Source organism: Notechis scutatus, chromosome Z, assembly GCF_049901735.1.
Source record: "Notechis scutatus isolate UNSWTSFEM ecotype Mainland chromosome Z, rNotScu1.2, whole genome shotgun sequence".
NCBI classification, from domain to species: domain Eukaryota; kingdom Metazoa; phylum Chordata; class Lepidosauria; order Squamata; family Elapidae; genus Notechis; species Notechis scutatus.
In genome coordinates, this window is record NC_142025.1 from 115,670,049 (window position 1) to 115,683,999 (window position 13,951).

At 42.0% G+C, this 13,951-nt stretch overlaps 1 pseudogene across 1 annotated transcript in view; it reads left to right on the forward strand.

The window, feature by feature from the left end:
• Positions 1-4,159: 4,159 nt before the first annotated feature.
• LOC148129160 (vomeronasal type-2 receptor 26-like) overlaps positions 4,160-13,951 on the forward strand; it is a 48,821-nt pseudogene continuing 39,029 nt past the window's right edge. Inside the window, exon 1 of the transcript XR_015746031.1 lies at positions 4,160-4,960. The product of XR_015746031.1 is annotated as a vomeronasal type-2 receptor 26-like (transcript). The remainder of the gene's footprint in view (positions 4,961-13,951) is intronic.

Below are 13,951 nucleotides of genomic sequence, written 5' to 3' on the forward strand. Positions count from 1 at the left end.
TCAGCAGAAGTAGCCTGCAGTACTTCATTCTAACCACTGTGTTACCGTGGCTCAAAAAGGAAAGAAATTAGGAGATATTACATTTAATATCCTTTAAAAATGTCCAACAATGGAAGAAAAAAATATGAAAGCATAATTATTTCCCCTCTAGAATTATTCTAAAGATAATAATTAGTTCTCTTTGTAAAATCTGTAAACACTTGAATAAGACTTTAGAGAAATGGGGGGGGGGGGAGGAAAACTAAAGAAAAGTCTGTCCCATGAAGACTGGGTAGTAGAAGAAAATGACACACAAGTCCCATGATTTCAACTGCCTCAAAGTAAGTAGTGTTGTTGGAGATGCATTCAGTGCAATTCAGAACTTTTGTGTATAATCACTATATGCAAGAAGAATCAGAGCTAACATTTCGCTTTCAGACTTGCTCTTAAAAGGAATTTTGAAGCTGGTGAATGGAGACTAATATTGGAAGCTGCTGGTAGTGGAACTTCTATATTTAGAGAGCCTTTGCTGACCATAATGGTTTTTCTTCTCTTGTTTCCACGTATCAGAGTGAAATCTTTGCCCTGTCATCCAGGTAATCCCATAATTGTTCCAAATGAATGGTACCATAAAGGGGACTTTGTCATTGGTGGGATGGTATCCACGGCGAACTATCATTTCAATGAGCTTTCCTTTCACCAGCATCTCTCTCAGGAATATTGTAAGTAAGGAATTCTGATCTTTCACCTTTGTGGCATCTCTAGGTAGAGGGATTGTAATAAATAGGGGGAAAGTACATTTTCTTCCCTAATGTGGACCCTTTCTGATGAAAAATACTGCATGATGGAACATAGAATGTCATAAAGCTATTGTTTGCTTATGATGCAACAAAATTCCATCTTTGAAAATGTGAAGCATTAGATTAGAAGTGTGATTGGACACACACAAGGAATTTGTCTTGGAAGTATGTGCTCTCAGTGTACATAAAAAGAAAAGACACATTTGTCAAGAATCATAAGGTACAACACTTAATGATAGTCATAGGGTACAAATAAGCAATCAAATCAAATAGTACTAGGAACTATTAGGAAGCCTATTTTATGTCAAAAATATTAGGAAGCCTATTTTATGTCAAAAAGAAAATACTGAGGGAAAAATATATCAAAGTGTGCATAAACCTACAAGAAATGTGGAAATTTCTATCTCGTAATAAGAGCTTCCTGTGACCTGTTTTATGGTGTAAGATTTTTCGAGTGCAGCTCAGAATCTAATAAACCCAATGAAACTCTGAATATGAGGCTACTGATAATCAGCTTTATTTTCTGATCAGAAAGCAAAAACTTTTCAGTCTCCCACCCTAAACAGCAAGGCAGAGAGAAAGAAAAGCAGGCGCATTCAAAAATGTTTCCTTGAACTTTTATAGATTACACAGCTAGCAAACACTGTAATTGCTCTGGAAACATTATTTCATATCAAGCAAAGCTCATGAAATTTTCTCAGCACTTCTGCAAATAAAGCAACCTTACTTAGATGGATTGGAAAGAAATACATTTTAGCTCAAAGCTTCGTTTCTCACATTTTAAGTTACTGGGAAGTTAGAATACATTCTAAGTTAGTTACAAGAAGGTAGATGCATTTTGCATTTCTCAAGTAGTTACTTTGCTAAGCTAAGGTTGGCAGTTCACCTAGTAGTTTTTATCTCTGCAGTTAGCTCATCTCCCAGCTTTGCAAGGAAATCATATAATATAATATGATATGATATGATATGATATGATATGATATGATAATGTAATATAATATAATGCAATATAATAATATAATATAATATAATATAATATAATATAATATAATATAATATAATATAATATAATATAATATAATATAATATAATATAATATAATATAATATAATATAATATAATATAATATAATATAATATAATATAATATAATATAATATAATATAATATAGTATAATATAATAAATATAATGTAATACAATACAATACAATACAATACAATACAATACAATACAATACAATACAATATAATATAAAGATGCAAGTTCCACACAAGGCAAGATACTTTACAAAAGTTTATCATGAAGAGTTGCACTGTCAAGTCAGTGTTCATTCCTGACAACTGCCTGGACTACTCCCTGCAATTTTCTTGGCAGCATTTTCTGAAGTGATTTGTCCTTGCCTTCTTCCTAGAACTGAGCAACAGTAACTGGCACAAGGTCACCCATATCTGACTTCATGCTCCAGACAGAGCTAGAACTCTTAAAATGGCTGGATTCCAGCCTGATTCCTTAATCCCTACACCTAACAGGCTTTCATCTTTCAATTAACAACTTAATATATTAAAAAAAAAAAACCTGTTCCATGTTAAAAATCTCTCTTTTTGAGGATCTCATCCATTTCTTCCAAACAGAACTTTCTCAGTCTTTCCTTTCCTCTTGATTCATTAATCATCAGGGGATCTTCAAACTTGACATCTTTAAGACTTGTGGACTTCAACTCCAAGAATTCCTCCTCCAGTCATGTTAGCTCAGGAATTCTGGGAGTTGAAGTCCAAAGCCTTAAACTTGCCAAGTTTGAAGACCCTTGCATTAATCAATGAATTGTTTCATTAATATTTTCATCTGCTTTTGATTCACCTTCATTCTATCTCTTTGACCAGTCCACCTCTATGTATATAAAGTGATTTGTGGATGGGATAGAAACAAGGATCAGTTCCCTAGCTTTCTGCATGCATGTTCGGATGCTTATCTATTGTACTTGGTTTGGGGAATCCCCGGAAAAAGCATACAAAAAAAAAAAAGTATTTGAAGCAGCTGCAAGAGCAACTCATGGTTGCTTTAAAGCTTCACTAGGAGGGTGCTTTGCTTATCCAAATTTGTTTCCTAATTGTGTGTGTGTGTATGAGCTTGTATTTTATTTTTTGAATGAAACTAAATATTTCTGAAGCATTTCTTTGAAATAATACCAACATATCTACTATTTATATTCTCCACATTGATTTCAAAGTTATACAACCTTTCATGAATTCATCTAAGATCTTTCTATTCTTCCCTGTCTTTTGGGATATTCATCCTCTCTTTCTGGCTATTTTTGCAGCTTATCTCCATAACAACATAAACACTTCATTTTGTTTCTATTGATTTTTTTTTCAAATTTTAGATTGTTTGTAGCAAGTAAAATGGATCCAGAGACTGATAAAAAACAAAATAAAGCAGTTATATGGGTTGTAGAATCTGAACATAACTGTCTTTCAGCATAGTGACAAAGTTCTATCAACATGTCTTGGGCTTGGTATTTGCAGTAAATGAGATCAACCAAAATTCCCAGATCTTGCCCAATGTCACACTTGGTTTCCACATCTATGATAGTTATTACAATGAGAAGATGACTTATCAGACCACCCTGGACCTGCTCTTCAAATTTGATAGATTTGTCCCCAATTATGCATGCAACATCCACAAAAATTTCATCGCCATCATTGGTGGACTTGGCTCTGATATATCCTTCCACATGTCTGACATCTTAACCCTTTATAAAATTCCACAGGTAAGTTCTTCAAATGTATTTTTGTCCCTTCTAGTCTATATTTTGTCTGATTCAAGCTAGCTTCATGCCAAATGAAGAACTAGAACTCATAATCTCCTGGTTTGCAATCCTATGCCTTAACTGACTCCCATGCCACTATAATTCATAATTTCTTTGATTATAAATTAAGATGGGATTTGATTATGAATTAAGATGAGGTAGATAAGCATTTAATTGATTCTTGGAACAACATTATACCTTAGAAAAAAGGAAGAAAGATTTGACTGGCAACAAATTCTTGACTATTCAAAATGAAGCCAAATTATTGTGGTTTAAAGGATCTTGACAATTAAAGAACAGCAAAAATAAGGCAGAATAATGCGTTCGAACAGATTAATTTCTTGTTATTCTTTTTGTAGAAATTATTTCATTTTCCCATAGACCAGCATTGTTTACTTAGAATGAAGAAAAGAGATTCAAATCATGATCTGAGACTCCATGCTCTAAAAAGGCAGTCCCAAAAACTGAAAGATATTTCTTACAGTAAATATATGTGTGGTTATTTTTTAGCTCACATATGGTTCTTTCGCCTCTGAACAAAACAACCCTGCACGATTTCCTTCCTTTTATCGCATGGTTTCAAATGAAGCCCTTCAGTATGCAGGAATTGTCAAATTACTGAAGCATTTTGGATGGACCTGGATTGGACTCATTGTTTTGAGAGACAAGAGCGGAGATCATTTTTTGGAGATCTTGGAACCTTTGTTTTTCCAGAATGGAATCTGTTCAGCCTTTATACAAAGAATCCCAAGCCAAGGTCGTTTGCCATCATTAACCCAAATCAACGAAGTATCCTCATGTACTTATCAATATGTCATGGACAACAGAGCCAACGTATTTATTGTGTATGGAGAAATTCTCACAGTTATGTGGCTGAATTTTTTAATGTTTCAGTCTGATTCTTTTCATTAGGAAAATGCACCCATGGGAAAGTTGTGGATTGTGACTGCACAGATTGATTTCACCATCATGGGCCTTGTAACCAGCTGGGATTCAGAATTATTCCAAGGCACCATATCGTTTGAGGTTCCTTCAAATGAACCAGTCGGGTTTCAGACCTACCTTCAGAACGTAAAATGCTGCTCAGAACAAGGGGACAATTTCCTAAAGGATTTTTGGGAGCAAGCCTTTCACTGTACGCTTTCAAATTCCAAAGAATCAGTGGAGCACAATAAAATATGCACTGGGGTAGAGAAGTTGAAGGTGCTTCCAGACGCTGTTTTTGAAATGCAGATGACTGGTTACAGCTACAGTATCTTTAATGCTGTCTATCTTTTGGCACATGCTTTACATGCCATGTCTTCATTTAGGTCCCTCCACCAAATGTTAGTGAAAAGAAACAGACTTGTACGTCAAGAACTTCAACCTTGGCAGGTAATAAGGATCATGGTGGCTCCTGTGGTTAGGATACTGGGTTCATGATTTGCAAGCTCACGTTCAAGACCAGAGTGTTCCTTTGTGGTGGGATGAAGTCCCATCATTCGCTCCAACTCCTGCTAACCTAGCAATTTGAAAGCGAGTAATCACTAGTAGATAAATAGGTACCACTTCAGTAGACAGATTAATATGAAAGGAGACATCTCCAGGGCAACAGTAATGTCACCAGCTAATTCATTAAACCTGGAAGCCTCTTAGGTGCTTCTGATACAAATGGGATGGGGCTAGGTAATTTCTCAAAAACAAAATAACTTTATTATTAGGAACACATTTTTGGTAAGTGAAATAGCCTTCAGATAAGTTGCAATGGAATCATAATCTTTGTTCTCGGTGAATGCATGCCAATTCTTTGTTTATTTCTGTGCTTGAGCCATGGTGGTGCAGTGGTTAGAGTACAGTATTGCAGACTACTTCTGTTGACTGCCAGCTGCTTGCAATTTGGCAGATCGAATCTTACCAGGCTCAAGGTTGACTCAGCCTTCCATTCTTCCAAGGTAGGTAAAATGAGGATCCAAATTGTTGGGAAAAATATTATGCTGATTCTGTAAACTGCTTAGAGAGAGCTGTGAAGCACTGTAAAGATTATATAAGTCTAAGTGCTGGTGCTACTTGCATTTTATGTATTTTTGTCCTTGTATTTTATATATTTTTGTCCTTGTTCAAGAACACTCAGAAGAGGTGCCATTCAAGATTAGCTGAGACAGGACTTCCTGTTTTGAGCTTCCCCAAAGACGGACCACTGACCGCGATTGTGCACAACTTTGGTTCATGCTTCAGCATTGGAGAGCCCCAATCCTTTGGATTCGGGGCAGAAGCTACCTCGTAGGGGTAGCAGAGGAAGGGGAGACTATCAGCTGGGTAGAGGAGAGTCACAAATCCCCTCTCCGGCTTGGCAATTGTTCCCTCCCAAAGACGCCTGAAGTGGTGGTCTAAAATGGCCACCCTGAAGGGGAAGATCAGACTGGAATAAGATTGTGCAGGAGAGAGAGAGAGAAGCGAACAGCAGGAGGAATTGGATGATATAATCAAATGGAAGATACCCCCAGGATTAACATTTCAAAGAATCTTTAAGAAAGGATCTAAGCAACCAAGAAAAAGAGGAAAAAAAGGTGTGAATTGCTTTTGATAGCGTCGTGGCTTTGAAACCACAAAAGGTAGAAGCTAGAGAAGGAACTATATAATCAACTTGGATAAGTATACTTTGATTTTATATTGGCACTAATAAAGCTGAATTGTAGACTGTTAAAGAGGGAATTTAACATCAACTGGATTTGATTTTTTTTCTTGTTGGAAAATTGTGGGTTAAAAAGCTCTGAATAGTAGAGAAGAAAAAAGAAAAGAGGGGGTGAAGACTTAGCATAATAAAGAGTGCCATCTCAGTTAAACTCAACTTGTTTTCCTTTTTAAAAACTCTTGTTTCTTGAAATTGCATGGAAATTGATACAATAAAGCAGGAACTTTGAAAAATTGAAAAATTGTAACAAAGAAAGAATTAGGAAGATTCTGCCTTTGGATTAGTTGCTGATTCTGACATGAATTTGGCACTGGATTAGCGGAGACTTAAAAACTTGAGAGGAAAAATAGTTGGCTGTTGGAAATAAACTTTAAAGATACTATTTGGATTAAATTGCGAATTAGAAAGTTGTAAAATGGCGATTTCTCTTCTGGCATTAAAAATGGAACTCAGAAAAATGAAAGAAACACTACAAGAATGAGGTGAATCGCTGGGTTTTGCTTTAAAATTTATTGAAAATGCGACAGCAGAATATGAACAACAAAAACAAAAGGCAGAAGAGGAGATGGAGCAAATCATAGAAGAGACCATCTTTAGTGGTCATCGAGAACCAAGAACTCTTGAAAGAAAGAAGAAAACAGTTGGAAATAAATACAGGAAATTTAAGAAATTAAATAGAAAGGGGAATATCCGAAAAATTAAAAAAGGGAAAAAGAGTCAGCAGAAATTCAAAGGGCGAAAGGAAGCTATAAATAGAGAGAGGGATAAAAACTGGAGTGAAAGAACAAAGGAGAAAAGACAGGGGGAAAGAAAGGACAAGAAACAGGATTTGGAAATAAATAAATATGGGAATTGTAAAAAAAATGGGGAAATCCTTAATTGGACACAGAGATAATGGGCCATTATTATATAGAAAGGGGATTCTGCAAGGTATTGAGGGGTAATATAAATAAATTTATAGTTACGAAATAGGGACATATAGACTGACAAGATGGAAAAACAGAATTGTTATTTTTTGGATAATGGAATCTAATGCTCTTCCTCTTTATTTAGAGAGAAAATTGTAACAAATAATGGAATAAGTATATTAGATATATTGAAATATTTTTAAGATTGGAATGTTGGCTTTTTTGGTTTAAATATGAATGGAATAATTAACGGAATATGTGTATTAAATATATGGAAATAAATGAAATGATATAAGAAGACAGCTGAAATGGAATTAATTTTAGGGCTTAGGATTTTTTTACTGTTTGAATGAGTAGATTAATATGTCCTTTTTTGGGAGTGGGGTAAATTTAATGAAATTTAATAGGAGAAAAATCATGCAGAATCTGATTTATACATGCTGTTCTGTACAGTCATTAATATACTTGTAAACGCCGTGCGGGGATTGGTCAAGACGCACGGCGAGCTGATTGGCCGAGCAAGCCGCACTGATTGGTCCGCCGCGAATCTCCCACGATTGGTGGAAACTAATCGCGGGAGATTCGAGGCGGTGCCATTGGCCGCGGCCGCCTCGGCCAAGGAATAAAAGCCGCCATTTTTCCTTTGGACCCGAGCCGATCTCGGGAACTAAATAAAGAGCTGAAACCAAGTCACTGGCACCGAGTCTCTTTTCCGCGACGGACATAACACTGGCGACGAGGGTGGGATCCCAAGCCTGATTCCCATCGAACACATGTCCGGAGGAAACGAGACCGACGAGATGGCCAACATCACACCGCCCGCGCCCTTCAACCCAGCTACTGAGGATTGGGAATCGTACACCGACCAGTTCCTGATGTTCCTCGAAAGTAGCAACCTAAAGGACGCAAACTGGCAGAAGAAAAGAGCCGTCTTTCGAACACATTGCGGGCCCTCAGTGTTTAAGATGGCAAAAGCCCTCGCGAAACCTGAGGATGTGAAGACGATGGACTGGGCCGATCTCGAGCCGTTGCTCCGGAACCACCCTCATCAGGCAGCACGACTACTACCGGCGAGACCAGAGAGGGGGCGAGAGTATCAGCGATTTCGTGGCTTACCTACGAAATCTCGGGGGCATGTGTGGGTTTACAGACATGGACGAGGCACTCTGAGACCGCGTCGTCCTGGGGCTCAGAGATCCAGTCCTACAAAGCCGACTGATAGCAAAAGGTGACATCGCCCTTGCCGACGTCCTCGCAGACGCCACCGCAGCTGAAGCGACCCGGAAATCGGCGGCTCGAATGCGGAGACCAGACGCCGGAGACCGCACTGCAACCACTGAGGCAGGCACGGCAACCGAGACATGCTCCGAAGCAAGCTGCCAAGAGACCACCACCACACACCATGGCGACCTCGACTCCGTCTCCGACACCACGGACGAGGAAGAGGACATCCATCGACTCCAGATGGAACGAGATTGGCGCGATCGGCGGAGTCGTAAGTCGGGACCCCAATGCGCCATGTGTGGAGGCGACCACCCTCGATCAGAGTGCCGATTTTTCGATGCAATATGCCGGCACTGCAATAAAAGAGGCCACATCGCCAGAGTCTGCCGACTTAAGAAAAACTACAGTCCCCAGCGACAAGACAACAGCAACCAGAGACGAGACGGCACCCCCCAGGCCCAGAGACCGCCAAGCTGAAAATCGTTGGAGCCGAGACAGACGGGGCCGCCGAAATGGCGAGAACCGGCAGAGAGAGGAAGCCCACCAGACGGTCGTCATCGGCCATTCGTCCAGCGCAGACGCCTGGAAGGTACATGTGGAAGTGGGCATCGAGGGCGAGCCTTGCAAGATGGAGGTGGACTCCGGGTCCTACCTCTCCATGGTTGCATGGCGGGAAATCAAGCGACTGGTGCCCAAAATCCAAAAAAGAGGACTGGAAAGCCAGAAACTAATCCTCAAGGACTACCAGGGAAATCGCATCCCGGTAGTCAGAACAGGACAGTTCGAGATAACCTTCAAGGGGCGCACAGCAAGGCTCCCACTGACAATCGTGGACCGAGACTGCCCCAGCCTTTTAGGACTGCAATGGTTCGCGCCACTCGGAATCAGAGTGACGGGCATCGATCACATCGGGGAGGCCGATTGGGAGGAGCAACTCGCAAAGGACTTCCAGGAAGTGTTCGACGGCACCCTAGGCAAGTACCGAGGGCCCCCTATTTTCTTCAGCCTAGACCCCAGCGTTCCCCCAATACGCCTAAAACCACGGTGGGTACCTTTCGCACTCCGGCCCAAGATCGATGAGCAAATAGACAAGCTCATCAGACAAGGGGTCCTCGAACCAATTGACCACGCCAGATGGGAGACCCCCATAGTCACCCCAGTCAAGCCCGATGGGTCGGTGAGAATCTGCGGGGACTATAAGGCCACCCTCAACTGCGCTTTACAACAGAGCACCTACCCCGTCCCAGTAGTGCAGCACCTCCTACACTCACTGGTGGGGGGGGCAAGGTTTCTGCGAAACTCGACCTGGCGCAAGCCTATCAACAACTGCCGGTCGGCGCAGAAACCGCCGAGGCGCAAACCATAGTAACCCACCGGGGGACCTTCCGCTGTAAGAGACTCCAGTTTGGAGTCAGCGTGGCCCCAGGAATATTCCAGAGCCTCATGGAGAGAGTCCTGCAAGGAATCAAGGGGGTGGTGCCCTACTTCGACGACGTACTGGTGTCGGCAGCCAACCAAAAAGAACTGGAGGGTCGCCTGAGGGAGGTCCTAATGAAATTCAAAAATGCGGGGCTGAAGGTTAAAAAGGAAAAATGCCAATTACATACTGAGAGGGTCGAATTCCTGGGGTACCTTTTAGATCAGCACGGAATTCACCCAACCGAGAAAAAAATCAGAGCAATCAAGGAAGCCCTCAGGCCGAAGAATAAAACGGAACTACAGGCATTTCTTGGGCTGCTTAATTTCTATAATGTTTTCCTGCCCCAGAAGGCGACCGCGGCGGAGCCTTTTCATAGGCTTTTGGACAAGGCGGCCCCATGGACTTGGAGGAAACGCGAGGAAGCCGCCTTCAACAAAACCAAGGACCTACTCACCTCGGATGCCGTCCTCATCCAATACAATGAGACCCTACCGCTAGCAGTCACATGCGATGCATCACCCTTCGGCGTCGGCGCCGTACCCAGCCACACTCTCCCCGATGGAAAAGAAGCACCCATCGCCTTTTTTTCAAGGACCCTCACCAAACCGGAAAGAAACTACAGCCAGCTGGACAAAGAGGCCCTGGCTATCGTTGCTGCCGTCAAAAGGTTCCACGAATACATCTACGGCCAGACGTTCACCATTGTCACCGACCACAAGCCGCTGCTGGGAATCCTGGCAGGAAACAGGGCCACCCCGAACATTCTTTCTCCAAGAATGACAAGGAGGTCCGAATTCCTTGCCGCCTACAGCTACCGGCTCACACACCGACCCGGTAAGACAATCACCCACGCAGACGCCCCAAGCCGCACGCTGCTACCTGGCGTGGACACCGACCCAGCACCCACAATGGCCACCCTTAGCATAGAGACTCTGCCTGATCTACCTGTAACCGCGTCAGACATTGCCCGCGAAACTAATAAAGACAAACGTCTGGCACGAGTGTTACATTGGGTAGAGAAGGGGTGGCCCGAAAAGGACGACGACGAAACATTCAGGACATTCCGGAACCAGCAAACAGAACTGTCATTACAAAAAGGGTGTTTACTTTGGGGGGATAGGGTTGTCATTCCGGAAAAATTACAGGGAAAGGTATTGGAATTGTTACATGAGGGGCACCCAGGCATCGTTAGGACAAAAGCCTTGGCCAGAAGTTACGCCTGGTGGCCAGGGATGGACAAACGAATCGAGGCTTGGGTGGCAGCATGCAACCGATGCCAGGAAACCAGGCCCAGCCCCCCTGCCGCCCCAATCCTGGAATGGGAAACCCCCAGGGGACCATGGTCCAGGATTCACATAGATTTTGCCGGACCCACGAAAGGGCACACCTTCCTCATTACAGTAGATGCTTACTCCAACTGGTTGGAGGTAAGCAACATGAGAACTACCAACACGGAGGCCGTTACCAAGGAACTCAGCAAGCTGTTCACAACCCACGGCCTCCCAGACGTCATCGTATCTGACAACGGGCCCCAATTTACTTAGATGGAATTCAAAAAATTCCTAGCGGAGCGGGGGATATGGCACGCGTTGACAGCGCCGGTACATCCGGCGGCGAATGGGAGGGCAGAACGGATGGTTCAATTTACAAAAAAAAAAACAATCCAAAAGATAGAAAACGGGGAAATCCAAGAGAAAATAAATAAAATGCTTTTTATACAACACATAACCCCGAACATAACAACCAACAAAAGCCCGGCAGAACTATTAATGGGGAGGAAATTAAGGTCCCCACTCGACAGACTGCACCCCACATACAACCCAGAAAAAACCCCAAATTCCTCAAGCAAAGACCGAACATTTAAACCAGGTGACGCAGTATACGCAAGGAACCTTACTGGGGACCCACTTTGGGTACCAGCAACCATAACCCAAGTGACAGGTCCCCGCTCGTACCGGCTACAAACAACCGAATGACGAGCATGGAAACGACACATCGACCAATTAAGGTCAAGAACAACCACGGGAAACACAACCGACACGCAAACAGACACAGACACACACCCAGAAAAAGAAGGGAACCCCCCCCAACACAAACCAAGAGGGGAGGGAAGACCCCAAGAACCAACCCATACCAGAAAGAAACTGGGAATACTCACCAACAAGCAGCCAGCTCGAAGCCTCACCAGGGAGAAGCAGCCAGGCCAGCTCAACCAGCCCAGAAAGACCAGGTGGGAGCGGCAACAACCACAGCTCAACCAGCCCGGGTAGACCGGGAGGGAGCTGCGACGAAAGGTCCGGCTCACCCTTCCAGACAGTTCCATCAACGAGGCAGAGAGCAACACAGAACCCGACTGAACCGGCCGAGAGCCAAGCACCAACTAACCTGCGCAGGTCAACTAGACAAGTACGAAGCCCCGCCTACTTACAGGACTACGTCACGTAGGACCATACCAAGAGGGGAGGGGTGTTCTGTACAGTCAATAATATACTTGTAAATGCCGCGCGGGGATTGGTCAAGACGCACGGCGAGCTGATTGGCCGAGCGAGCCGCACTGATTGGTCCACCGCGAATCTCCCGCGATTGGTGGAAACTAATCACAGGAGATTCGAGGCAGTGCCATTGGCCGCGGCCGCCGCGGCCAAGGAATAAAAACTGCCGTTTTTCCTTTGGACCCGAGCCGATCTCGGGAACTAAATAAAGAGCTGAAACCAAGTCACTGGCTCCGAGTCTCTTTTCCGCGACGGACATAACACATGCTATATAGTTTTAAAGGGATTATTAAGTTTAATGTTTTAGGTAATAATGTTAAATGTTTTAACGAGATTTAAAGGGGGTGAAAATAAATGAATTTATAACTTAGAGGTGGCACACTTATATTGAAATTTCAGGGGGGAAACCAATTTATAGAAGTGTCTTTTTTTAAATTAGAATTTAAGATGAAATGTGACAGTTACAAATGTGACAGTTAAAAGCACTAAAGTATAATGATTATGAAGTTATCATAAGTGAATTAAATAGTGAGATAAATATTTGGAATAATACAATAAAATAGAAAATGTATAAAAGCATTGTTAAGATAAGGAATTGGATATAAAAATTGAATATGTAATCATGGTCATATTTGTATGTGTATGTGAAACCTGTAATCATGCTGTTCACTAAAAAGAGATGTTAAAATATGGAAAACTGAATAAAACTTGTTTTAAAAAAAAGATTAGCTGAGACAGATTTATTTGTTTATCTAGCATATTGCAAATACATGGACCCACAGTAGTTCAAATGTCAACATCCAGTCCACCCAGTCATCTAAGGACAGGGTGGTCCACACTGAAAAAACCAGACCCTGTGCTGGTGTAAGCTCTTGATGACATCTGGACACAATGTGATAGATATTTTGTTGAGGAGCATCACAATCACACTGAGGAGTAGAGACAAGACCCCATGGCAATGTCCCCAATCTGTCTTGTGGGCCTGATATCCATTGCTTATCCGTTGCCATGTATTTAGAGAGTCAGGAGATCTACAAAGATGTCTGGCTGCCAACTGTCATTAACCGCCAATACTTCAATATAGTCTGGCTGCCAATTGTTGCTAGTCATTTGGTTCACACTACTGTGCTATCCAGGGTGCACCACAAGGAGGAGGTGAACTAGCACTACACTGCAGCAGAGACAGAAAGAATCCATGAGACTTTTTATTGCTGTGGTTGTAATTGGCCCAGGAGACCTGGCTTATTTGATTTTGACTGGGTGGGGAAATTGTTTCAAATAAGGATATTCAAAAGGAATGCCATTTTTAACTTAGACTACTGCAAAAGAAAATTGGAATATATTTTTCCCTTAAGCTTTGAATGCCAACATCCTTCTTTTTTAGTATGTCTACATTGTCACTGTCTCCACCCTCTGGAACCAACTTATTCTTTTAATTTCTAAGGATGCATTAAAGGGGGAATGAGTAAATAAATAAGCTAAACTCTCTCTCATGTTCTCTCCTTTATACCTTTAAGGTATTATAATTGGAGTAACTATTTCCTTTTTTTAAAAAAAACAAATTTTTATTGATTTTAAAAACAAACAAAACATAAGAGTAACTATTTCCAAAATAATTTTTAATTGGTTCAGTCCTAATCACTGAATTCA